We start from the raw sequence: 27,514 nt of genomic DNA, 5'->3' as shown, positions 1-27,514 counted from the left end.
ATCCAGGGAGTGCTGCAGTCTCCCAGGTCGCTTCCCTGAATAGGGTTGCTGCACCCCCAGGTTTGACTGTGAAGGAGGTAGAGCATTTGCATGGGGAGTGATGGAGTTGGGAAGGGCACCATTCAAGGCTGAGGAAAGAGCAGGAGCAAGGCAAGGTGATGAGAAAGCACCTGATGATTTCTGAGACATGTAAACAGGCAGGTAGGTGAGCTTGGAAAATAGAATACGGTGGGCATGTCAATGTGAGAGGGTAATGGAGAAGAAACGGGTGAGTTTAGAAAGGTAAGGCACGCACAGATGGATTGTCTAAGACCATGATGATGATGCCAAAGAATTAAACTGTGTTCTTAATGAACAATCCACAGAGAGGTTTGGAGCAGGTCCAGGCTTGCACTAGAAGAACAGTTCTATGGCTATTTGGTGAGAAGTCTTAGGGGTTGCATAATTTCAAGAAAATTAGAGATACCAAGAGAACATTTCATGCAAAGATGGGCACAATAAAGGACAGAAATGGTATGGACCTAACAGAAACAGAAGATGTTAAGAAGAGGTGGCAAGAATACACAGAACCATACAAAAAAGATTTTCAGGACCCAGATAACCATGAGGTTTGATCACTCACCTAAAGCCAGACAGCCTGGAATGTGAAACCCAGTGGGCCTTAGGAAGCATCACTGCGAACAAAGTTAGTGGAGGTGATGGAATTACAGCTGAGCTATTTCAAATCCTAAAAGATGATGCTGTGAAAGTGCTGCACTCAATATGCCAGCAAATTTGGAAAACTCAGCAGTGGCCACAGGACTGGAAAAGGTCAGTTTTCATTCCAATCCCAAAGAAAGGCAATGCCAAAGAATGCTCAAACTACCGCACAATTGCACTCATCTCACACGCTAGCAAAGTAATGCTCAAAATTCTCCAAGTCAGGCTTCAACAGTATGTGAACCATGAACTTCCAGATGTTCAAGCTGGATTTAGAAAAGGCAGAGGTACCAGAGATCAAATTGCCAACATCTGTTGGATCATCAAAAAGGCAAGAGAGTTCCAGAAAACATCTACTTCTGCTTCATTGACTATGCCAAAGCCTTTGTCTATGTGGATCACAACAAACTGTGAAAATTCTTCAAGAGATGAATACCAGACCACCTTACCTGTCTTCTGAGAAATCTGTATACAGGTCAAAAAGCAATAGTTATAACTGGACATAGAACAACAGGCTCCAAATTGGGAAAGGAGTACATCAAGGCTGTATATTGTCACCCTGCTTATTTAACCTATATGCAGAGTATATCATATGAAATGCCAGGCTGGATGAAGTACAATCTGGAATCAAAATTTCCAGGAGAAATATCAATAACCTCAGATACACAGATGACACCACCCTTATGGCAGAAAGTCAAGAAGAACTAAAGAGCCTCTTGATGAAAGTTGAGAGTGAAACAGTTGACTTAAAACTTAACATTCAAAAAACTAAGATCATGGCATCCAGTTCCAAAACTTCATGTCAAATAGGTGGGGAAACAGTGGAAACCATGAGAGACTTTATTTGGAGGGGGGCTGCAAGATCACTGCAGATGGTGACTGCAGCCATGAAATAAAAAGCTTGTTCCTTGGAAGAAAAACTAGGACCAACCTAGACAGCATATTAAAAAGCAGGGACATTACATCACCAGGTCTGTCTAGTCAAAGCTATGGTTTTTCCAGTATTCATGTATGGATGTGAGAGTTGGCCTATAAAGAAAGCTGAGCACAGAAGAATTGATGCTTTTGAACTGTGGTGATGAAGAAGACTCTTGAGAGTCCCTTGGACTGCAAAGAGATCAAACCAGTCTATCCTGGGGAAAATCAGTCCTGAATATCCATTGGAAGGACTGATGCTGAAGCTGAAGGTCCAATACTTTGGCCACCTGATGCAAAGAACTGACTCATTGGAAAAGACCCTGATGCTGGGAAAGATTGAAGGCAGGAGGAGAAGGGGACGACAGAGGATTGCTGGATGGCATCACCGATTCGATGGACATGAGTTTGAGTGAACTCCAGGAGTTGGTGATGGACAGGGAGGCCTGGCGTGCTGTGATTCATGGGGTTGCAAAGAGTCGGACATGACTGAGTGACTGAACTGAACTGAAATGAATATCCCAGAAAGCCATAAAATAGAAACCAATGGATCTCTTGAGAGTCCCTTGGACAGCAAGGAGATCAAAGCAGTCAGTCCTAAAGGAAATCAATCCTGAATATTCATTGGAAGGACTGATGCTGAAGCTGAAACTCCAATACTTTGGTCACCTGATGCAAAGAACTGACTCACTGGAAAAGACCCTGATGCTGGGAAAGACTAAAGGTAGGAGAAGGGGATGACAGAGGATGAGATGGTTGGATGGCATCACCAATTAGATGGACATGAGTTTAAGCAAGCTCCGGGAGTTGGTGATGGACAGGGAAGCCTGGTACGCTACAGTCCATGGGGTCACAAAGAGGTGGACACGACTGAGCGACTGAACTAAACTGAACTTAGGGATTGGGTAGAGACAGACTAGAAGTAGCCTTCAGAGCTATGTGGGGTCCAGACAGAAGACTCTTGCAATGACTTAGCCAAGAAAGTGTCCATGGCCAGAAGAATGCACCAGTCCAAGAATAAAATTCAAGAGATGTCCTTTTAATTATAGCCTATAGAATCTGGGCTGACTTGCTAAACCCTGGCAGTTATTCCACAGAAACCAAGCAGCATGACATCACAGAAAACCTTCTGCCAGATAAAGATTTCAAGTGAAAAAGGAATTTAAACCTCTTTTCTTTTACCTATACTGCCTGTCGAAAAATGTGTGTCCAGCCAAAACTCAATTTGTGTCTTTTTAATTCAAGTGCAAATGGATTGAAGGCTCAGATAACAACATAAAATTGGTTAATCAACTTTCATCCCATATTTATATTGCAACAGGGAGATTTTACAGTTTTCTGCAGCTCGGCCCGGTGTTCTGTGAAAGCCAGCCAGCATTTTATGTCCCCTTAAAATTGCGAACCAGAGGCCCCTCTGCTGTCAGCGACCCGCCGTCCCTCCCGCTAACCAGCTCACTCGTCTGTCTGGCTGGGGCTGTGGGTTCAGTTTTCATTCTGAGCGCGTTAAAGCTCTGCAGGGAGAGGTTTTTATGTTTTACTCGAGAAATGAAAATTGCTTTTTGTTCCTATCATTGCATCGCCACGGAGGGATGCCAGTGAAGTCATGGTATGAGTGAAATTACTGAAAATATTTTAAACTTAATTTTCTGTGTCAGGCGGACCCATGCCATGCTCATCGCAGGCCTGGTTAAATCTCTCTCTTGGTTTCCTATGGTTCACAAGTTAAGGGCTAAAGCTTAGGGCATGGCACACAAGGCCCTCTGGAATCTGGCCCTTCCATCTATTTTCTCCAAGAAGTAATTTTTCGGAACCTAGGAGGTGCCTGTCACGGTGCCAGGTACCGGGTGTACAGCTGTGAGCAAGACAGGCGTCAATCCCCCATTTATGGAATTTGAATTCTAATGAGAAAGACAGACACAGAAAAATACATGATACTGAGTGAAAAGGACAATTGCAGACTGCATACAGGCCATAGGAATAAAAGGAAGGAAAGAACACAAAGAGCCCTGAGAATAGGTGGGAGGATGATGGGAGAAGGAAAGAGGGGATGCTTGTTTTAGAAAACTAAGTTGACCAGGCGGTGGGAATAGTATGTGCAACGGCTCAGAGCAGGGAATCAGGCTGGCAGGTTTCAGAATGAAGAGGAGGGCAGGGTGGTGGGAGCTTAGGGACAAAGAAGGTGGCTGATGGGATGTGAGTTTGAGAGGTTGGCAGAGACTAGCTCTGGGAGCTTCGCTATGGATCAGGAAGATCTGGACTTTATTCTGAGGGCCAAAGGGAGCAATATGTCAAGATGCGGGTTTCAGAAAGATCCCTTTGGCTGTAATATGGAAGACAGATTAGAGGAGTGCAAGTGGGGAGGTAGAGAGAACCATGCTAAGGTTTCCGGTCTGGTTTAGGTGGGAGCTGATTATCGGGAGTAGACGATGTAATTAAGGTGGGTGGACGAGCTGACATGAATTCTGCCTCTCCAGCTTCACTCTCCCATTAACCTAGCCCTCTGGCCTCCTAAGCTTCCCTCTGACCTCTGAATGCCTCATGTACTTTCTTGACTCAAACCATTCCTTCCTCCTCCCTTTAGTAAACTCCTATCTATCCATCAAAACCCAGCACAAAGCACCCTTCTGCATGCCTTCACCCCTGGAAGGCTTTACTCTCCCTCTTCTGTGTGTTTCTATCATCTTAGATCGTCACTGACCTTAATGTGTTTGATGGTAATCGATCTCAGCACAGTTTAATGGGTTTTTTTTAAAAAAGCTTTCATGTACATCTCTCTTGCTAAATTTTAATGCGAGGACAAAGACTTCTAAATTTCTGAGTTCTTAGCACACTCACTTAGATAAGGAAGTGTTTCTAATTGTGAATGAATAAACTGTCACCAGTGAAATTAAGCAAATAACTTGGCTTCAGAAAAGATCTGGAACTGTCACACTTGAGAAATGATCACCATTGGGTGATTTTGTCTCCCTGCACGGGCTGCCCTGATAACTGGGGAATAAATGCTCAAACAGGAAAAAGTGGGAAAAGATAGACTTTCAACTCTATTATCCATTCCTGTGGCTTAAGAGTCATTTATGGAAATTACAACCAATATTAATATGATAATTAAAACCAAATTGAATACCCAGTCAGTCGTGCTCAGGCTTGGTAGAAGCAAAGAAGAACCCACTGCATATCCAAGCTGTCCTAATTATGTGCTCCTTGTAATCAACATTACTTTTCCTGGTTACGTTTCACAGTTAATTTGTCTTTCCCACACAAATCGAATTCTGTACCACACATGCAAAGTTTATTGTATTACTGCACATTTTTTTAGGTTCATATATATATATAAATCCCACAAGTACAATTAGTTTTAAAAAAATGAAATTCTCCCCACGTGGGTTTAAGATTAATGATATTTGTTTATTATTGGATGATCTGCCTTCAGTAAGTGGTGTGAATAAGAATTGGCTCCCAATCTTAATGTATTTATTTTCATAAGCCAAATAGCTATAAACAACATCAAATGCAATTCTCCAGCATGGTAACAGGTTATTAACTTCTTAAGCCAGTCCCTAATGGGTTTTAAATCTCTAAAAAACAGTGAGTTCTGAAGCAAAGGAGACATGGTTAAATTCCGATCTGCCTTAGAAAACCAGCTGGTACTAGGATTCCTCAGCACCTAGAATGGGGCCTCACCTTTTTCTTTTTCTTCCCCACAGCTCCTCTGGGATTCCAGTCTGAATGACTTCCTCCCCAAACCCCTGCCCACTTGGACTAACCTGCCCACTCCTCTTTCACAGTAAAGATGGACTGGGATTCTTATTTTGTTTTTAATTGGAGGATAATTACTTTACAGTATTGTGATGGTTTCTGCCATACATCAACATGAATCAGCCACAGGTATACATGTGACTCCCCATCCTGAACCCCCCCACCTCCCTCCCCACCTATCCCTCTGGGTTGTCCCAGAGCACCAGATTTGGGTGTCCTGCTTCATGCACTGAACTTGCACTGGTCATCTATTTTATATATGGCAATGTACATGTTTTGGAGAAAGAGATGGTAATCCACTCCAGAATTCTTGCCTGCAAAACCCCATGGACAAAGAAGCCTGATGTGCTACATATGCTCCATGGGGTCACAAAGAGTCGGACATGACTTAGAGAACGAACAACAACAAGGTACATGTTTCAGTGCTATTCTCTCAAATCTTCCCATCCTCGCCTTCTCCCACTGAGTCCAAAAGTCTGTTCTTTACTGGACTGGGATTCTGTTAAGTCTTGGATCACTTGTGAGCATGGACCAGACACAGGGTTGGGCAGCGAGCCAGGGGTCTGCACCTCCAGTCCTAATACTTAGAGCCCAACAGCGGGTCCTGTGCACAGCCTGAGTCTCAAGACTCTGAGTCTGTCTCAATCAGAACTGAATGTGAACCTGAACCTACAATGACCCAACACCCTCTGGGGGACGTGATGCTGAATGAAGAATGGGCCACCAGGCCATGGTCAACGAAGGTGAGAAGGCAAATGAAAACGGAGAGAGAAATAAGCACAGCGGCTGGCGGAGAAAGGTGACAGGGTGGCTCCGGAAGCACCAGCTGTTTTCCCTGTCAGATGGAAGGGATCTTAGAGCAAAACATCTGCTCTCTGCAAGCCCGTCTGTTTCTATGTATTTTGCGCATTTTTTCTCGCCCCCTTCCCTCTTTAAAGCATTAAGAGGAGAATATTCTTTCTCTGTTCGATGTATGAGAAATGATTTCAGCCTCTTGCTGGGAAAGATGAGGGGAGGCTGAAATCTTTCTGGCTTCGTCCTGCTACACTAAATGCTCTCTGCTCCAGCTCCTTAGAAGGAAGGACGCAAAGCCCCCAGCCTCTCAATGGCTAACCTGCTAGCTCCATCTCTCCCTGGCTCTGAATACTCTTCTCTTCTTCTAGACCCCGCTCTTCCTTCAAGCCTAAGCTCAGGGGCCTTCTCCAGGAAGGGTCAGGCCTCTGTTAAGTGGGACGTCCAGAGGGAGTGCATGGAAATCCTGGGAGGACCAGGGCAGAGAGGAAATCTTGAGATGGGGGTGAGGAGAGGGGTGTGTGACAGCCGTCACACTTAGGCAAGTGACTAACTGGGGCAAGGCAAAGGCATTCTGACTGACAGGGAGGCGTATGGCGCGTTTCTCTGGCCCTGCGGTTTTGTTTCTTGACTTAAGGCATGGTTACATTGTGTTGTGCTTAGTCGCTCAGTTATGTCCTACTCTTTAGGACCCCATGGACTGTAGCCCGCCAGGCTCCTCTGTCCATGGAGATTCTCCAGGCAAGAATAATGGAGTGGGTTGCCATGCCCTCCTCAAGGATATGTTGTGTTGGCTTTACCATAATAAAACTACACAGTCTAATTTCATGAACTTTTCCAAGTTGAAAAAAAGGTTTCTTTCTTCTTTTTTTTCACCCACTTGAGTTAGGGATTTACATGTAGAATTAAAACCTTGTATCTTTAGGAGGAAAATCTTGGAGAATACAGTTAACCCTTGAAAACACAGGTTTGAACTGTGAAGGGTCACTTATACGTGGATATTTTTCGATAGTAAACACAGCAGTGCTACACAATCCACAGTGCATTTGAATCCAAGGATGAAAAACCGCTGATGGGGAGGAACCGTGGATATGGAGGGCCGAACAGAAATTTTGTGTGCGTTTTCCCTTGCAAAGAGGGTTGACACCCCTAGCCCTTGACTGTTCAAGGGCCCGCTATGCAGCTATGGCCCCAGGACAGGGAGGATCCCTTGAACAAAATGAAAGGGCACAACTTTCCAAAGGAAAGATTTACAAATCTCTATAAGGGAGAAATTCCTGAAAACAGCATTCCAAAACACATCAGTGACTGAGGGAAAATACTTTCAATATGTATAAGCAACAAAGTGTTAGTATGCAGAAAATATAAAGACCTTACACATATTAACATATGAACACATAGTCATCTTCTCTAATCATTAGAGACATAAATAAAATTTTCAATGAGATGCTGGCTTCATACTCATCAAATTGTCAAAAACTGCGATGTGTGATGATACCGACACTAGAAAATGGGATCTGTTACACAGCTGACAGGAGTGAAAATGTGTACAAACTCTTTGGAGAGCAATTGGAAATGTGTAGTGAAAACTTAAAATGCACATTTCCAAAAACCCAAGTACCCTGTCTCTGAAATATGATCAAGAAACATTCTTACACATACATGGAAGAAAGTACAAGGAAGGGTGTTTTCTACCACAGCTCAAGTGTCCATTCAAAGGAGAAGGGATAAGTACATCTCAGTATTTTCAAACAGTGAAATACACACTACAGCCAGGAAAATATAAGAATCAGATTCTGTATGATTCATGTGAGTAAATCTCAAAAAATTAGTATTGAGAACTGGAAACAAAAGTAAGTTGCAAAACATATGTATCATACAACAGATAGTTGGGCTTCCACAGCCTCTTAGCAAAAGAATCCTCCTGCAATGCAGAAGATGAGGGTTCAATCCCTGGGTTGAGAAGATCCTCGGGAGGAGGGCATGGCAACCCCCTCCAGTATTCCTGCCTGGGCAATTCCATGGACAGAGGAGCCTGGTGGGCTACAGTTTAGAGTCACAGAGAGTCCGACACAACTGAGCACACACAACAATAGATAGATGACTGATTGATAGATAAACAGAGACAAGGAAAGAAATATGCTTTAAAGCACATACCACATACCCAGGTGATGAAAGCAAAAAAGCACATACAGGAGAAACACATATCAGCTTCAAAAATAGTGTTTACCTCTAGTTAAGGATACCAAGAGAAAAGCGTAATCCATAAGGGTTACAAAGATGATTTCAGTGGTATAACTTTTTAAATTCCCTTTAAAGAAAATAACAATCAAATGTGGCAAAATAATATCTTTGTTTAAATCTATCCCATGTATACATGTAACGAGTTTCATCATTTTCTGTCAATTGCTGTATATTTTAAATATCCCAGAACTGCAGCAAAAATAGTAAAATCATAAAGAGAGAAAATGCCATTCCCTGCTGGGGGGTGACACTGATACAGCTTCTCGCGTCAGCATCAGTCTTGATATTTTCTTTTTCTAAGTCCCTGGGCCCCCCTGGGAACAAGTCAGGGGTGAGAACAGAGGCTGTAAGGGCCCCAGATGGGCCTGCGCCTGTACCATCCCATATGGCCATCGGCTGTGCCTGAAACGCAGGGCCAGACAAGCTGTGCCCGCCTCTAACTTGCCACCTTGACCATCTCCCTTCTCTGGCATGGTCAGTCAGTGGCTGGACCTCCTCCTCCAGGGCCCCAGTTTGCATCCCCCTCCAGACTGACATGCATTTCACAGTGTGGTAAGTGCTGTCTATGTGTGTCCTATGCCCCTACCCCAGCCTGGGAGCCCCAGGGCAGCAGCAGGGCCCCCTGCACACAGGCAGTGACAACAGACACAGGCTAGACCAAAATCACACTGTGCACACCAGCTCTAGGGAGGCTGGCGGCTTGGGCCCGGAGTGATTCTGCACCTCCTCCCCTTGGGACCCTCGCGGAGCCCTGGGCCAGGCCTCTCCATGAATCCAGGGCCACGACCTCCAAGCAGCACAGAGCCCAGAGTGGAATCTCTGCTCCCAGCCTCTTCTTTCTGACTGCACATCACGTCCGATGCTGCTCACGTTTATGAACACTCCTCCACAGACGCCCAAGGGGACCATACTGACGTGAAAATAGTCGTTGCATCAAATTGGGGGAAATTACGCTTTTCTCCCTATTTTCTAAGCTTTCTGCAATATGGTTTTATTGTTCCAATAAAAACTTATAAAAAATATAAAAACCCATCTAAGGATGACAAGTGTTTCAATGTTTCAAATGATTTAATTCCTCACCCTTTAAATGTTCCATTTGAAATGACTAATAAGTACAGAATTAGAATACATATATACATATATGTGTATATGTATATATTAATATATATAATTAGAATGTGTGTGTGTGTGTGTGTGTACTCAGTTGCTCAGTTGTGCCCAACTCTTTGTGGCCGCATGGACTGCAGCCTGCCAGGCTCCTCTGTCCATGGAATTTCCCAGGCAAGAATATTGGAGTGGGTTGCCACTTCCTTCCCCAGGGGATCTTCCTAACCCAGGGATCAAACCCACATCCCTTGTATCTCCTGCACTGGCAGGTGGATTCTTTACCACCAGCACCACCTGTGAAGCCCCATATAATTGGAATAAATAGTACCTAAATTATACGAGCAACAGTACCCTGGATGAGCCAAAAATTAAGTGCAAATTCTGCAAGAAGTTCTGCAGTCAGGATTAAAAAACAGATTTCAGGTTTTCATGCTCAGGGAGAAGGCCAAGAATCTGCATGTCTACCCGCAGGTAATTCTGACTCAGAGCTCAGTTTGGAAAACACTGGGGCAGAAGAACAAATGAGTCTGGGGCTCAGTGCCTAATTAAGGAAAGCAACTGTAATGCAAGCATACAGAATCGGAAAATCAGTGAGACAAAGGCTAGAGACAGACAGAGCATGGGATACAGCACAGCTAGGAGGGGTTGACCTCAGGCTTCCCTGAGGCAGAAGGATCTGTAAGTCATGTGAAACATTCAGAGGACAGAGGGCAGGGGTCCAGCTAGAGCGGGAGGGACAGAGGAAGCGAGCAGTGACCCGGTCCACCTCATGGACCAGGAGAGCCACCAAGTCACCTCTGGTAACATGCCAAGATGTTACTGATCCCACCACCTGTACAGAAGGCAAGTCTCCAGGTAAGCCAAAACCCACCTCAAGAAATTCTCATTTTTCTTGGCCCCAAGTATTTGAATAAGGATCTATTCAAACTCTGCCAGAACTCATTTTTCTCCCAACAATAGGCAACAGACCTTCTTTCCAAGAATGAGAACTAGCAGAGAAATGGCTGGGCTTGTGAGAATATTCAGTAGTTCATAAGATAAAGACCATTCTGCAATATAAACAATAGAAAAAGAGTTGCAACCATTGCAGTGCTAAGACCCTGAGGTGGGAGCATACTTGGTAGATCCGAGGAACTTCAAGGAAGTCAGCATGTCTTGAACAGAGCATCCAGACAAGGGATAAGGTCAGAATGAGAAATTAGGAGGAGGGATGGGGGCAGATCCATCAGGTCATAGCAAGACTTTGGCTTTTAGGGCTGGGACAGGACAGCCACACAACAGGGCACATGACAAGAGGGTGGCTCTGACTGTGAGCCAACAGTGGGAGCAGGCGGCCCTGAGGGAACCTTCACAGGCCAGCTGAGCGGTGATGGTGATGCAAACCAGGGTGGGAACGGGGTGGGGGGGGGGGGCGGGGAGCGAGAAGTGCTTACATTCTGGGTGTGTTTTGAAGGGAGAGCCCATGACAGACACTGGTTGTGGATTTCATGTGGAGCCTGAAAGAAAGAAGGGTCTAGGACCACTGCAAAGTTTTTACCCTCAGCAACACAAACAGTGAAATTGTCAAAACAGAGCCGATGGAAGCTTCTAAGGAAGTGAGTGGTTACAGAGGACGGAGAGTCTGGTTTTGGATATACTGGGATTCAGATGCTAATCAGAGTTTCAAGAGAAGATGTCCAGCAGACAGCTGGAGATCAGGAAAGAGGGAATTTGGAACAGTGATATTCGTTGGGAAGATGTCAGGGTGTTACTGACTGAGATCACCAGAAGTGCACCAGGAGATAAGAGAAGAGGTTGTAGAACTGAGCTCTGGGCCAGTCCAGCATTTAGAGGATGCTCAGAGAAACAAAGAGTAATGGAGGCACAAGCTGGGAGGAACTGGGAGGAAACCAACAGAGAGAGGCATCCTGGAAGCCACAGGGAGGAGGCAAGGGCTTCCCTGGCAGTTCAGTGGTAAAGAATCTGCCTGCCCGTGCAAGGGACACAAGTTCAATCCCTGGTCTGGGAAGATCTCACACGCCCGGGAGCAACTAAGCCCACGTGTCACAACTATCAAGCCTGTGCTCTAGAGCCTGGAATCTGCAACTACTGAAGCCCGTGCACCCCAGAACCTGTGCTCGAACAAGAGAAGCCACCGCAACGAGAAGCCTGAACTTAACAACTACAGAGCAGCCCCCATTCACCACAACCACAGAAAGGCCTGCACAGCAATGAAGATCCAGTACAGCCAAAAATAAAGAAATAAAATTATAGTTTATAAAAGGAGGCAAAAATGGTCACTTGTGTCAAGTCATGCTCAGTCAAGTAAGATCTGATCAAAGAGCTGACCTGTGGTTTTTGCATCAGGTGGGTGATTGGCGACCATGACCCAAGCAATCACAGTGGGGTGGTAGGGATGACAGCCTGAATGGATCTGGGACAAGAAGGAATGTGAGCAGAGAATGGAGAGATAAGTAGACAACTTGTATGAGGAGTCTGTTCTAAAGGCAGGCAATGATACGGGTAGTCGCCGAAAGGAGAATGTGACTTCAAGGACAGACCTTTTTTGTGTTTCCCTTGGAGATACTGTAAATATGTATGTGTGTGTGTGCTCATGGGAATTTGTAGTAGAGAAAGACCAGATGTTCTAAGAAGAAAGGACAACTATAGGAGGATAGTTTAACCACTTTTGTGGTGGAGGAAACCAAAGTTCAGAGAGGTGAAGTGATTTTACTAAGGCCACACAGCTAGCTGGCTGCTGACCAGGATTCAGAGCTGGTCTTCCTGAATCAAGTCTGTGTCCTTATATGATTCAAATCCTCTCCCAACTCAAGTTCAAATCCACCTCTTCCTTCATGTAGCTTTCTTCAAACCTCCAAGCTAGGCGTGATCTGTGCTTGCTCCCTCTGGCCTCTCATACAGTCTAACCTTGATATTCTTATTACAGCTATTTGTTATCTGTCTCCTACCATATTGCAAGTGTCTTGAAGGCACAGGATATGCACTATAAACCTCTTTATCTTTCCCATCCCCTAACTCAGTGCCGAGGGCAAGGTACAACCTTGACTGACATTTGCTCCAGGCAGGCAATGGGAGGCAGAAAGGACAGCAGATGAGGTAGGAGGGAGGGAACGCCTGTTTCAAGCAACTCCTCACAGGTCTGACACCTCATCCATTACAGCCTGTTTCTGCTGCCCCAGACTAGGGGCGGTATTTACTTTAAAGCTTCCTCGTAGGAGCTGTTGCCTCTTTACTCATGTCTCCGACTGTTTCCTGGATCTGCTCCAGACCCAACACTTCCCGTTAATAATAAGTCAGACACTCAAATGCCTTGCAAAGACCTTCCACGTGTGCACCTGTTAGGTCAAAAACCACCTGGAGAGGAATTTTACCAGCTGCTAATCACAACTGAGAGGAAGCTGCAGACAGAGCCCTGCAGTTCAGTTCACAAGCTGAACTTTCTTTGGACAGAAGGTCTCCTGTTTGGAGCCGGATCCTGTGCTGGGCTGAAGGGATAATAAGAGGGGCAAGACACTATTCCTGCCTTCACCGGGCTTGTGATCACATGGGGAGATGACTGCCAACTGCAGCACCTGCCATGTGCTCCCTGCCAGGGGACCCCTGTCCCCTGTAGGAGTAAAGATGGGGGAGGGCTTTACCCCTGTGAAGAGGGTACTCAGGGATGTCCCAGCATGAAAATAAGCCTGTTCTCCCAGCCAGATCTCCATCCCTGCAGGCTGGGCACCCACAGTCCCACCAACCATAGCTCAGTGTAGCCTTCCAGGTATAACCAAGCATAGACACAAACCACAGAGAAATCAGGTGGCTAGGACCACTGTCAGGCCCGGGACGGTTCCATGCCACAAGGACACCAACCTTACCTCTAGGGGAGAAGCAAGTGCATGCTGGAAAGGCCCTGAGACGTTACATGTTATTCAATCATAGTAGGCACAGAGAAGAGAAAGTCACTTTCTGGAGTTTCCCAGTGTTCTTGGCCGAGGAGGAAGTCTCTGGGAAGGAGCCTAGATCTTCAGGGAGATGTCACCAAGAGAAGGCAGTGAGAGGCACTGGAGGATGTCATGAAGTCCCCAGAGAAGGACAGTTATCAAACTGTGCGGTCCCTGCAAGGCGAGGGGCGGGGTTCCTCCAACTTTAAATTTTCCGCTTTATATGCAAGATGTTACAAAATTCCCTTTGAAGAAATCTTTTCATGGATTATTTAAAGTCATTTTCTTTTTTCTCACAATTTTAGGAACTAAAACATGGATAGAACAAGATATTTATTTAAGATCACACAGCAAGTTACTGATGGAAAGAACAAGGCTTCCTGATTCCCAGAAAAAAGTTTCTGGATCAGCCTGAGAGGCTGGGTAAACTCAGTGGGAACAGCCCTCAGAGGGACCCAGTCTGGTGGTCTGTGTGTCATCCTTGTACCAGTTTGAATGAAGTATGGAAATCTTACCTTCTTTTATATTCATCCACCTCCCCCCGCCCCGACTATAATTGTTCTAAATGCTACCTCTCTGTATATTTAGAACCACATTAGACAGTGTTATAATTTTTGCTTCAAGCTCATAAAACTCAACACCAAAAAAACAAAAAACAAAAACAACCCCAATCAAAAAAATGAGCAGAAGGTCTAGATTGACATTTCTACAAAGAAGACATACCAGTGACCAACAGGCACATGAAAAGATGCTCAACATCACTAATTATTAGAGAAATGCAAATCAAAACAGGTACCACCTCACACTGGTCAGAATGGCCATCATTTAAAAAAGAATATTTACAAATAGCAAATGCTGGAGAAGGTATGGAGAAAAGGGACCCCCTCCTATACTGTTGGTGGGACTATAGGCTGTTGCAGCCCCTATAAACAGTATGGAGGCTCCTCAAAAAACCTAAAATAGCATTACCATATGAACTATTAATCCCACTCCTGGGCATCCAGGCAAAACTCTAATTCCAAAAGACACATGCCCCTATGTTCATAGCAGCACAGTTCACAATAGCCAAGACATGGAAGCAAACTGTCTATCAACAGATGAATGGATAAAGAAGATGTGGTACATTTATGCAATGGAATACTACTCAGCCATATACAGAATGAAAACATGCCATCTGCAGCAACATGGATGAACCTAGAGTTATCACATTAAGTGAAGGAAGTCAAACAAACACCATATTATATCATTTATATATGCCATCTAAAATATAACACAAATGAACCTGTCTATAAAACAGAAACCTAATCAGAGACATACAGAATAGATCGGTGGTTGCCAAGAGGGAGGGGTTTGTGGGAGGGATGGAGTGGAAGGCTGAGGTTCATATATATGTATGACTAAACCACTTTGCTATAGCAGAAATTAATACAATACTGTAAATCAGCTATACGTCAATAGAAAATATTGATAGAATAAGAAAAAAGAAAAGAAATTTGCTTCAAGCTTCAAACACAATTTAGAAAACTTCAGAGAAGGAAAGTCTATTGTACTGACTTACATTTCTCCTCACTTTTTCTTCCTTCCTGGTGTTCCTGAACTCTTTCCTTTATCATTTCCTTTATGTTTATAGAACTCCCTTTATCTGTTCTTTTAGGGTAGATCTGCTAGTGACAAATTCTCTGTTTTCCCTCATGTGAAAATGCCTTGATTTCCCCCTTGATCCCTAAAGGATATCTTTGCTGGATATAAAATTGCATGTTGAGAATCCTTTTCTTTCAGATCCTGTGTTGTGCCCCTTGTTCTGCCTTCTCTGAGGTTTCTGAGAAGCCCACTGCCATTCAATTTCTGGGTTTTTCCCCTCTATAGATATACTTTCTCTCTCCCTACTTTCCAGATTTTATCTTTGTCTCTATTTTCCAGAAGTTTGAATATGATGTATTTTGGTGGACTTTTTTTGGTTTCACCCTGTTTAGGGTTCACTCAGCTTCTTGACTTTCTACATCCATGTGTTTTTATCAAATCTGGGAAGTTTTCAGCTTTTCTCTCTCTCTCTCTCTCTTTTTTTTTTTTTTTTTTTTTGAGGTTTTACACAAAGCTTTTACATCACGGTTAAAGGAGGATACGTACAGGTTGTGCTGCCTTTCCTAATTCATCTTGCCTGTAATGCTGATGTGGTAGTTAGAGCTGCTGCTATTAAATTATGCCCAATGAGGAAAGGACAAAAGAATGGCAGAAAAATCTATCCTGACATTAATGGCCTGCTGGACCAATACTAACAATTTCTTTGGACTTGTGGCAGAAGAGAACACCTCACCCCCTTTTTAAGATTTAGCTAGTTAGATTTTCTATTTTATGTAGCTTACTGGGTTATGATTTAGAGGACAAATCTGCCATTATTTCTTTGAGTTTCTGTTTTCAGGCCTCTCTCTTTCTCCTCTCCTTCCAGGACTTCAATTACACAAATATATGATCTTTCTTATAATCCCACAGGTCTCTGAGGCTCTGTTCTTTTGTTTTCAGCCTATTTTCTTTGAAAGATTTTTTGATTTGGACCATTCTTTGTTGTTGTTGTTGTTGCTGTTTGATATAGAACATTTTAAAAATTTTTATTGAATTTGTTACAATATTGCTTCTGTCTCATATTTGAGGTGGGGGGGTTTGGACCTGAGGCATGTGGACTCTTAGCTCCCTGACCAGGGATTGAACTCACACCCCTTGCATTGGAAGGAGAAGTTCTAACCACCAGACCTCCAGGGAAGTCCTCAGCCTATTTTCTGTTGTTCTTGTTGGATCTTTTCTATTTTTCTATATTCGGGTTCACTGATTCTTTTCTGTATTGCCTCCACTTTGCTATTGAGCCCAATAGCAAAGTTTTCATTTCAGTTCTTTTCCAGTGTTAAATCCCCACTTGGTTCTTCATAGTATCTTTCCTTCATTACTAAAGCTTTTTATTTCTTTGCTGAGACTTTCTACTTTTTTCATTTGTTTCAAGTGTTGTTGTAATTGTTCACTGAAGCATTGCTTTGATGGCTGCTTTTATATCTCTGTCAGAGAGTTTTAACATCTGTATCTGTGTTGATATCTATTGGTTGCCTCTTTTCACTCAGCTTGAAATTCTTCTGCTAATTGGTATGATTTTGGTTTCTACTGAGACCTGGACAATGTTGGATATTGTGTTATGATGCTCTGGAGCTTATTTTATTTGCTATTGTATATTTTTAATTTGAGGTATAGTTGATTTACAATGTTTCTTGTGTACAGCAAAGTGATTTGGTTTATACATATGTTCTTTTGCTGATTCTTTTCCATTATAGGTTATTACAAGATACTTAATATAGTTTCCTGTGCCACCCAGTAGGTCTTCATTGTTTTATCTGTTTTATGTATAATAGTATTATATCTCAAATTCTTAATTCATCTGGAGCTTATTTTAACCTTCTGTTTCAGCTAGCTTTTTCTGACACTTCTCTGGTAGAGGCAGTATCACTGATGAGCATATATTTATATATATAATGTCCTGTCATAGGTAGCAGACTGTATCATTACTGCCAGGTGGGGGTAGAAGTCCAGGCCTCCCACCTGACTTTTGGTGACAACCGACAGAGTTCCTCTCACTCCTGTTGGGTAGGAGGGAGTTCCACCCCTCAGTGTGCCTCCACTGACATCACTCAGTCTGAGAGGGGTAAGAGTGACTCATCGCTCCTACCCCTTTGACTTCTACCACAGAGCAAGTGTGATCTTGTTACAGATGGATGTCCTAACTCCCCTGGTGGCCTCCTCTGACACCACCCAGCAGGAGGAGGGGAAAGGCATTTCATTATTTCCTTTAGGGGAAGAAGTCCAGAGTCTCCACTGCAGAGGAGACAAGGTTCCTTATCACAACCAACAGGGATGAAAGTCCCCACTTAAACCCTTCTGGCATTACCAGGCAAGGGTTTCTCTTGGGAAAAATAAATGGAAGTCTATAGATACCCCACCTGGCCTTCACTTCAGCATAGATGGGGAAGGAGTCACTGTTTTTTCTGAGACATCTAACTATAAAGTTTAGTGGTTATTGTATTAAAGTTTCCAGTCTTGCTAGGCTATCTCTTTTCCTGTCCTTTGACTACAAAAAAACAGACTTTTTCTTGGGATTTTTGTTTGTCTGTACCTATCAGTGTTTGATTTACTGGATTCTTCAGCTACAAGTCTGGAACAGACGAAGCAAAAAGAAAATCCACGACTGCATCATTCCTCATGCCCGATGTTCCGAGCTTGTCTGCTTTCTTCTTTCCACCTTTCAGAATCTTCTTATATTTGTTTTGTTTATAATATCCAGATTTCCTAATGGTACTTAGCAAAAAGAACAGAACTGTATCTACTCTACCTTCCTGTGAGTTGAACATAACTAGATTGTGTTTAACAGTCAATATATACTTTTCTCTAATCTGATTTGTTGTCATTCTACTATGATGTAATTTCTATAATAGAAACATTCATTAAAATCTGAGGTATAAAGGGTTTTCCTAAATGACATATGTATGACAAACATGTAGAAACAGTGACAGGATATCTGGGGTGTTTCTCAGGTTCCAATTCAGAGACTGCAGGATATATATGAGCTGCACTAGAGGTAGCAAAGGTAGTAGAAACTTAGAAACAAGAGAGACCCTGAGCTCCTTCTGCCCATTGACTCTGATATTATCTATAATTTTGCTGAAAGACAAACCACTCCAAACCTTGAAACAATAAGCATTATTGTTCCTTAGAATTCTGTGAGTCCGCTGGGCAGGTCTCCTGGTCTGGGCCAACTCGGCTCATCTCCACGGTCAGCTGGCAGTTCGCCTGTGCTGTGTGGCCTTGCTCACACTGCTGGCGGCTGGAGTCTGGCTGGTCTAAGGGCGGGCTGAGCTAGAACTGCTCATCTTGGCTCAGGATAGGATCTCATGCTTCAGGAGGCTAACTCGGGCATCTTTCCTAGGAAGTCTCAGGCTTCCAAAGAGCAGCAAGAGTGGGTGAGCCCCAACGTACTGAAGTCTCCGTTCTTATATCACTTTCTAATGTCCCACTGACCAAATGACATCAGGATTTAAAGGAGTGGAAAAAGAGACTCTACTGCTTGATGACAGGTTACACAGAGAGTTACATTGCAAAGGTGACTGAATAAAAGGTCAGGAAGAATTTTTGTGGCCATTTTTGCAAACAATCTACCACATTGTGCTAGAGCTAAAGGCAACATCCTGAATGACCAAGGTAGAGACCTATCGTGGATACAGACAGGTTCTGGGATTCGCCCTCCACTGCCACAGACCCAAGGCCAGTGCACTTGGGGGAAAGCCCTGGGCACCCCTGTGCCTGATGAATCTCAGCCTTCCTGGCCCCAGTTCAGGCTTCGTGTTCACCTGACCAATCACCACAAACTTTTACCTGGTAACTCTGGCCCTAGTCTGTCTCCTTCTTATCATTAACCCATGCTTCACCCAGAGGAAATCTTCTAAAATACACACATTCTTCTCAGAACAAAAAGTGGTGCTCCTTACTTATTTACTAAGAGGTCATGAGGTTGAACGGTTAACACACAGGCTTTGGAATCCCTGATAGCCCAGCTGGTAAAGAATTTGCCCACAATGCAGGAGACCTGGGTTCAATCCCTGGGTCTGGAAGATCCCCTGGAGAATGTCTAGGCTACCCACTGCAGTATTCTTGTGCTTCCCTTGTGGCTCAGCTGGTAAAGAATCCACCTGCAATGCAGGAGACCTGGGTTCAATCCCTGGGTTAGGAAGATCGCTTGGAGAAGGAAAAGGCTACCCACTCCAGTATTCTGGCTGAGAGAATTCCATGGACTGTATAGCCCATGAGGTCGCAAAGAGTCAGACACAACTGAGCAACTTTCACTTTCCCTTTGGAATCTAACAAACCTGCTCTCAAATCTGGCTTCACCTATTTACTTTGTGGGTGAGTTTGAGCAAGTTGATTACCCTTGATACGCCACCTTTTCTCATGTGAAATATGTGCATGAATGGCCTTGCACAATGCTGGGCACCTAGTGCTGGGCACATGGTACCAGGCACTTCTGACAACAGTCCCATCCTCAGCTGCAGCACAAGTGGGGTTCTGACCCAGAGGCGAGGATGCCCACAGCTTCCAAGGTGTCCAAAACAGAAGGGGATTGTTTCCTTTGTTAAGTGTTAACTTGCAACAGATAGAACCCTTGCTGCAAAGTAATTTATTTGTTGCCTCTGGGCTCATGTTTGGAAGGCTCCCCGCTCTGTTGCAGGCTGATTTTCCAAACATTAACATATGTCAAGAGCACACACAAAGCCAGGGATGTAAAAATCGCTTTTCAGGAGAAAGAAGAATCAGAACAGTTCAGGCAGCCAAGGGAGAGACAGGAGGCCGACTCGAGCTAGCAGGGCAGGAGGAAGGAGCAGAGGTCAGATGACGGCAGAGCCCAGGGTGGAAGGGAAGGGATGTGACTGCCAAGGGGGAGTTTAAATTTGCCCAATGAACGTGTCAACAACTATTCTTCAAAACCTATCATCTTTATAAACACCCCACTTAGTCTTCTCAGAACCCACGTGAGGTGGGTATTACCCATTTTACAGAATATGGAACAGAAGCTCATAGATGTTGAGTAACCTGCCCAAGTTCACGTAGGTAGCAAGAGGCGGAGCTGGGATTTAAACACAGATCTGTCTGATTCCAGACTCCACATCCTTCTCTCCAAATCTCTCCTCCCTGGAAGTCTACACTGTCAGAGGAGGAAGTATCCTTACTCTTTTACGCTGCTCAACTCCCTTTTAACAGATTGAGAAACAGAGGCTCATATTCCCAGCTCAAACTACTCTAAGGAGTAGAAACATGATGAAGATCAAGGTCAGAGGGCTCCCATACACCCAGGTCTTCAAGTCTGTCCTCAGCGAAACCCCAGCTCATGGCTCCTACCTGTCTTTTAGCCCTTCTGCCCATCACACTGCCCTGTCTGACATATCTCTGTGTCACTCCATACTGCTCCCAGCATTCACATCACCTGTCTGAATCCTTGACCTCTAGGGCTCTGATAACCTGTGTCTAGCCTGTTTGTGCAGGTTCAGACCTAAGAACAGGTGACATCTTTTGTCCACCTCCTATCACCCCAGTCTGATGGGCTCCTCTTCACATTCTTGTACACTTAACTACTGCTCATTCGTGCACAGTAAAAGGTTCCGATACAACCTCTGCAGGAGACACTGGGTGGCTTGCTGGGAACATGAAGATGAAGAACATTGGATCCCTTTATCCCTGACTTCCATAAGCTTGTATTCTACAGAGGGGGAGGGAGTGGGGATGGCAAACACATGGAGAGATGATCACAGGACATTGGGTTTTGCCGGCTCCACATACTGCTTCCACAACTTCAAGGAATCCCTGCCCCTTCCTATGGAGGAGGGACATTTGTATTTCCAAAAACTATTGCCAGCTGTGCTGTGGACAATGATTAGAGGAGACACAGGAAGTGTCGGGCTGCCAGGCCAGTGAGGAGGCTGAAAGACTGTGGCAGGAGAAAGCTGATGAGGAATCCAACAAAGGGAGGCACAGCAAGGACAGAGTGGGAACAATGGAGGCAGGAGTATGAAGAAGATCGTATGAAGAGCACACAGCGCTTGGTGGCTGGCCAGCAGGGGTGAGAAGACACAGAAAGAATTGCTGCTCGTGATGGGCTCAGTGGCTGCTCAGGCTTGAGCCTGGGACCCTGGAGGTGAGCTGAATCATATGCAGAGCACAGAGCCCTCTGCAAATGCAGACATTAACCAGCTAATAGGAATCTACTGAAAAGAAAAAGAAATAATTACCACCGAGCTGCAGTTCAATTCATCCCAGGCTCATTGCTCTGACTGGCTCAACCTCTGAGATGCAAGACACTGTCATCGCCAGTGAGGAGGTGAAAGTTACCCTGGGATTAAGATTCCTACAGACTGAAAGCTTCAGACTTTTGTCAAAGCCAAAACAAAGAGGCATGCTTGTGCTTAGCTAGAATTCTATTAAACTTATTTAAACATGAAAACTATGCCTCTTAAAAACATGATGGTATCTACAGAAGGGAAACTCAGGGTGCTTCCTGGAAATGCACAGAGACCAAGAGGTTGCAAATACTGTTGCACAAACTGGGTCTGATGAGGACCCTCAAAAGCCCTTCATCGCTCGCAGGAGAGAAAGTTTGACCCCCAAATGACAGAAGGGGAAACTGAAATCCAGATGATACGAGTTGCTCAAGGTTTCACCCCTAACCACTGGAGACACACTCCCAGGTTGGGGTCTTCCTATGAAGCAAGACAGTGGAGGGGTCAAAGGCATGAGACCTCTGAGTCCAAATCCAGATGTCTTGGGCCCTGGCAACCACGTGTCAAGTCTGTTTCCTCAGCTAGAACCTCAAGTGAGGGTGCGTTCCTTCACTTCCTGTGATCCCGACCCCATGGGGTCCTCTTCACAGCCTCCCTCACTTAACAGTTCCTCATTCAATCACAGTTAAAGGTATGGATAGAACCCTGCAGCAAACACCACATGAGTGGCTGACTCAGCCCCACCTGCTTTCACATCCATTAAACAGGACTCGTGAGTACCTGCCTGTCTCCCAGTGGGACTGGGAAGGGTCAGTAGGATGAAGCATGTGCAGACCTCTCTACATCATCCCCTGTACAAAAAGGAAACCCCAGTGAACATTGCCTCTCACAGTTCCCAGCCCGCTGCGGTCTCTCTGATGGGAAGCCCAGCCTTAATGAACAATGAACAGTTTCAACAGGCTTGGCAAGGATGGGTGATGACCATGATCTGCTCCCAGGCAGCATTTGGACGGGTGGGGTTAGGAGGAGGTGACTTTGTGCACAAAGAATACAGCAGAGAGGAGAAGGTGTCAGGACTCCTCTTCCAAAGGTGACTTTCCAGTCTCTTCAGTCACTCACATTTTCAGGGATAAGGAGGCAAAGATTCCCTTCCCTTTGATACAGACACACAGACAAATTAGAAGCCAGGGCTCTTCCAACAACCTTTCTAAGCTTCATCTCAGAAGGCCAGTCAGTGTCCCTCCAAGGGTGTCTGCTTATGTGTTGCTATGTGATTAACACCCTCCCCTCCCCCCACTACACACACACACACACACACACACACACACACACATCACCGGCTCAACAGAAATGAGTTTGAGCTAATTCCAGGAGATGATGAAGGACAAGGAAGCCTGGCATGCTGCAGTCCATGGGGTCACAAAGAGTCAGATATAACTTGGTGACAGAACAACAACAACCCCTATACTACAGAGATGAGGGCCCTCCTCATTTCAGAGGAGAGAGCTGAGGAGAGGAGCTTACTGTGGAACAGCTAAGGAAACGCAAGCCAAGAGGAGGATACTAGCTTGCCCCATACATTATGACACACCTGGGTTTTCACGACAGAAAGGAGAATTGGGACACCTACAGCTCATGGATAGAGTGTAAAACCAACTTTAGCCTTTTGTTTTAACCTCTTTCACCCTCTTTCTTGCCATTAGCTGTAGGATGCAGTCAGGGGACATCAAACAGTGAAGAACCATGTGGTGAGCACGGATCAGCTCAGGACCTGGACATCGTTACTCATTGTAAATGTGACTCCAGGATCCTGACAGAAGGGACTGCTCATGAGACCAGACCCAACCTCAGGCTATTTGGAGCAAACATTCCACATGGACAGATACATTTGCATTACTTTTGGTTAAATTTCATAAAGTGAATTGAACCCTTTCAACTAATATTTATGTTTCCCCTAGAAGATTCTAGTGAACAAACACCTCCAGACTATGCTGAGGCAGGCAGACAGCTCAGACATCTGAGTTAAAATGCTGGCAGGGTTTACAAGCCAAGAAAGCTCTTCCAAAGGGGTCCTACATAAGGCCTTCCCTTGCTCAAGTGGGCTGCTCTCATTTATCAGCAAACATGGGAGGGGCCAAAAAGTCTTTATAAACAATTCAGTGTTGTACAAACACAGTTAGGCTTCATCTTCCACAAAGGTGAGGATCCTGGCTCATTCTGGAAGTTATACAAGAGGGCACTAAATGTTCTACAGTCCGGCCACATCTCCATGGCCTTCTTGATTCCTAAAAGATCCTACCTACTGCCATCCTCTGGTGTGATAGCAAGATCTTTAGGGCTGATTCCAGACCATTCATTCATTGCTGATCCCTACAGTGTTATGACAAAGGAACAGACACACAGTAGGAGCTTCAGTGAGTAAAGTGTCTTTGCGGGTAATTAAATGTGAAAAGTCCTGGCACACAGTGGGTAGTCAGTGAGTACAAGTTGAACCTGAGGATTCACTTGCTGATGGAACCCTTGCATTTTGAGTTATAAAGGGCCATTTTTACATTAAGGGTAACCTCGACCAAAAAGGGGGTGGGCCGGAAGAGAAAAGAAGAGGCCAGAATAATAAGCCCAACCTTGCAGTTCTCTACTAATAAGGCAGAGGCCCCAGGAGGCAAGCAGAACAGGAGAAAGAGCTTGCCTAGTGTATGGGAGAGAAAAGCTTCAGTGCCAATAATTATCCTCTAGAGGCTGAATGTCCCCGTCTAACTGAGGGCACTAGGAAAGCATCTCCCAGACTTTTCCCAAGTACAGAGGGGACACTTCGGTTTAAAGTTACAGACTTTAAGGCTTTTAGTCATCAGGATTCTAACTCTTTTTATGGCTTCAGAAAATACTGCCTTCCAATTTAGTTTTCCCAAGGACAGAGCAATGCTCTTACTACCTCTTCCTATCAGTGGTAAGATAGAATTATCTACAAGGGAAATGTAGAGAATTTAGAAACATGGAATGCCTCTGTGTACATATGTGTGTACATGTACACACACATACATATAAACATGCAGGATGCTACCTTCTGGCAATGGTTGTATTCATAATCTTCCTTTGGGTAGAGATGGGGACTTGCACATTCCCTGTATTCCTTCAGTAGATTTTGTTAAGTGAAAGTCACTCAGTCGTGCCCGACTCTTTGTGACCCCAAGGAATTCTCCAGGCCAGACTACTGGAGTGGGTAGCCTTTCCCTTCTCCAGGGGATCTTCCCAACCCAGGGATCGAACCCAGGTTTCCTGCATTGCAGGCAGATTCTTTACCAGCTGAGCCATAAGGGAAGACCAAGATTTTGTTAAGTGTGTACTCTATGCCTATTGTTATGCCATCTGCTAGGCCTTCAGAGATGAACATGACCTACAGGGAGTTTCAGATTAAAGTGAAAATAAAAAAGAGGACTGAAAAAAATGGAAATGTGGGGAAGATAATATTGGGAAGAAAATCCTTGAAGATCTCCTGAGGTCATAAAGTTCACACAACCCTTTCCTATTTCCCAAGAACTGAGGAAAGTGTTGTTGAAGGTAAGGTTTTATTATTTTTGGTAATTTTGTTGTCATCGAGGGCACTGTGTAAGCTGACAGTGTGACCTCTACAGGAAATAGAAAAATAACTATGGGACTTCCCTGGTGGTCTAGTGGTTACGAATCTGTCTTGCAATGCAGGGGACACTGGTTCAATCCCTGGTTGGGGAACTAAGATCCCCAACCAAGCCCACACACCGCAACTACTGAGCCCATGCACCACAAGTACAGAGTCTGTGCACCACAACAGAAGATCCCAAGGACACAAGGAAGACCTCACCTGATGCGACTAAGACCTGATGCAGCCAAACAAATATTTTTTAAAAAAAAGAAGAAGAAATAACAACTATTTCTTTCACCTTCTTGGTGCAAAGCCTAAATGCGTTAGAATTTGTTTTGTAGCCACAAAGACCTTATTTCACACTATTCTAGCCATGGGATCTGGACTAACTCGAGCTTCGGATCTGAGTTTCGACAACTCAAAAGTAACAATGCCACCTGCCCCGTGTGGGTGCTGCATTTGATGGTACACATACAGGTGTCTGAGGTCTAATGGGTGTTTAGTCATCTTAAGCAATTCTTTTCCACTTATAAATGTTTCTTTAATGCTACAACTGAAATTCTCTTAAGCAATTAGTATATGATGCCAAAAATGTAAATGAGTTGGAAATAGAGGTATCAGTCTGAACAGACAGCAAAAAAAATACAGTAAAATAAAGTTCAGCCTGAAATCCCAAAGGCATCTTGAACTTTCCTTCCTGGGTAAAGACATCAGCTATCAATAGTCATTAGTGATTTAAAATGGAATCACTTGCAAAACAATCGGTAAAAGGGTGATAATTTTCATGCTCAGGAAAGATGACCCATTTGGGGCTTCAAAATTAACAGCGAGAAATAGTGTTGTCAATATGACACCAACACAGCCCGTAATGAATCAGATCTCAGCCCCTTTGTCTGCTGGGAAATTTCTGGTGTCTGTTCCCGGTACCTTAAAAGATAAAGGTTGACCTTGCCCCTCATGCCTAAATAATAATTTATAGATGTGTAAACATTTACCACAACAATTACAGGTTGGCCTAATGAAATTCCAGGAGCACAAGTCACAGAAGATCTGAGTGTGCATCATAAATTCAGAATCAATTCTGCAGACTGGGATCTACAAATAAATTACAAGTCAAGGCAAGAGCAGACCTGTTCTGGAGGACAGAGCCCTGGCAGTTTTATGGTCTGATTCTCGTAAAGGATTTGGGCATGCATGTGCCAGGTTCTGAACCCTAATTCTGTGATATCCTTCACTCAGAAATCACTTACTCTTTAGAAGCCTCTGTTTTCTCATCTTTAAAATGGGTGGGAGGGGCTGGGGCTTCCTTGCATGGTAGTTGTGAATACGAACAATCACAGCATTCATTCATTTCATAAGTACTTATTAACGACGACATATGTGATTGATCATTAAACTACAACTAGCATTATCATTATTACTGGAAATTTATTCCTCAAGGACTTTATTGTGACTGTAGCAAGTTTACTCCTTAGGAGGTTAGAGAACTAGAATTTTGATGCTGAGAAGAGGAAGGAAGCTACTAGAATCTCTCCCAAGCCCCCCAGAGACTGCTATTGGGGTTTAAGCAAGAAACAAAAGGAAGAGGACTTCTCTCTTGCATCACACAAACAGAACCGTTAGGGGGAAGAGACATGAGCTGAGGTGTCTCCTTTGCTAGAGATGCCTTTGAGTCCATCAGTTATTCCTCACAGTGATGGCCTTGAGTTCACTGTCATCAACCTCACTGAACAATGCTATCACTAGGATTCCAAAAGGTTAAACCTGAAGAAATAGGTATAAGTGAATAAGACCATTTATTATAGACTAACAAAACTGTAAGGGCAAATGTCTCCCAAAGTCAAGAGGCAAGTCCCAAGGGGGTGTGTGACCAGAGAATAAAGGTTCTCCAGGGTTCAGAAAGAGCCAGACCCCAGATCTCAGGAGGAAACACTCACCCAGCCCAGGTAAGAGCTTCCAGTTCAGACAGCATGAACAGCCGGCACCTGCCAGCCTCCTCCGGAAGGTTCCTGACATGGACAGAGACAGAGACCCGCCAGCAGGGTATCCAGTTGGTGCTCTGAATGGGAATATTCAGGGAAACGATTGCCTCTCTAACACTTCATGGGCTGCCATTGTTGTCTGCTTTTAGCAAAACCTGATCCTTTTTTTTTTTTTTTTGTAACACAAATGAAAGACAAGTACCCAGAATGCCACACTCAGGGAACACTGTGTCCTGATTAATCCTAAATGTGACTACTCAGTGGGTATACTTTTCTTTTCCTCAAGTATAAACCCCACTTGTGAAGAAGGATTTGTTCCAGCGGACTGCTTGGCTACAAATCTCATCCCTGATACACACACACACACACACACACACACACACACACACACATATATCTAAGGACCAAGTTCAGATCCTAGATTTTTCAGAGTATTTATGGGTAGAGATTCGATCAGTTGATCCAATTCAACTGACCCAGTAGGGTCAGCCCTACTCTCTTTCAAGCTACCCAGATGTGGGAGTACTTTAAAGGAACCATCCCCTGTTAAAGACCAGTGGTAAAAAGTCAGGTGCATGGTGGCAGATCTCCTGGGATAGCAGCCCAGTCAGTCCCCCGGTTACTTGTACCATCACTGACAAGCTGCCAAACTGTCCCTCCAGTCTCTCTTATATT

At 44.4% G+C, this 27,514-nt stretch overlaps 1 long non-coding RNA gene across 1 annotated transcript in view; it reads right to left on the bottom strand.

Annotated features, from left to right (window-relative positions):
* LOC113876235 overlaps nt 1-26,971 on the bottom strand; it is an 89,692-nt gene extending 62,721 nt beyond the window's left edge. The window contains exon 1 of the long non-coding RNA XR_003506447.1: nt 26,795-26,971. This is a non-coding gene — a long non-coding RNA (uncharacterized LOC113876235). The remainder of the gene's footprint in view (nt 1-26,794) is intronic.
* Between the last annotated feature and the right edge of the window lie 543 nt (nt 26,972-27,514).

The sequence above is a fragment of the Bos indicus x Bos taurus genome, chromosome 18, assembly GCF_003369695.1.
Source record: "Bos indicus x Bos taurus breed Angus x Brahman F1 hybrid chromosome 18, Bos_hybrid_MaternalHap_v2.0, whole genome shotgun sequence".
In the NCBI taxonomy this organism is placed as follows: Eukaryota; Metazoa; Chordata; class Mammalia; order Artiodactyla; family Bovidae; genus Bos; species Bos indicus x Bos taurus.
The sequence above is the reverse complement of the archived record's forward strand: the minus strand, read 5'-3'. Positions and strand labels throughout refer to the sequence as shown.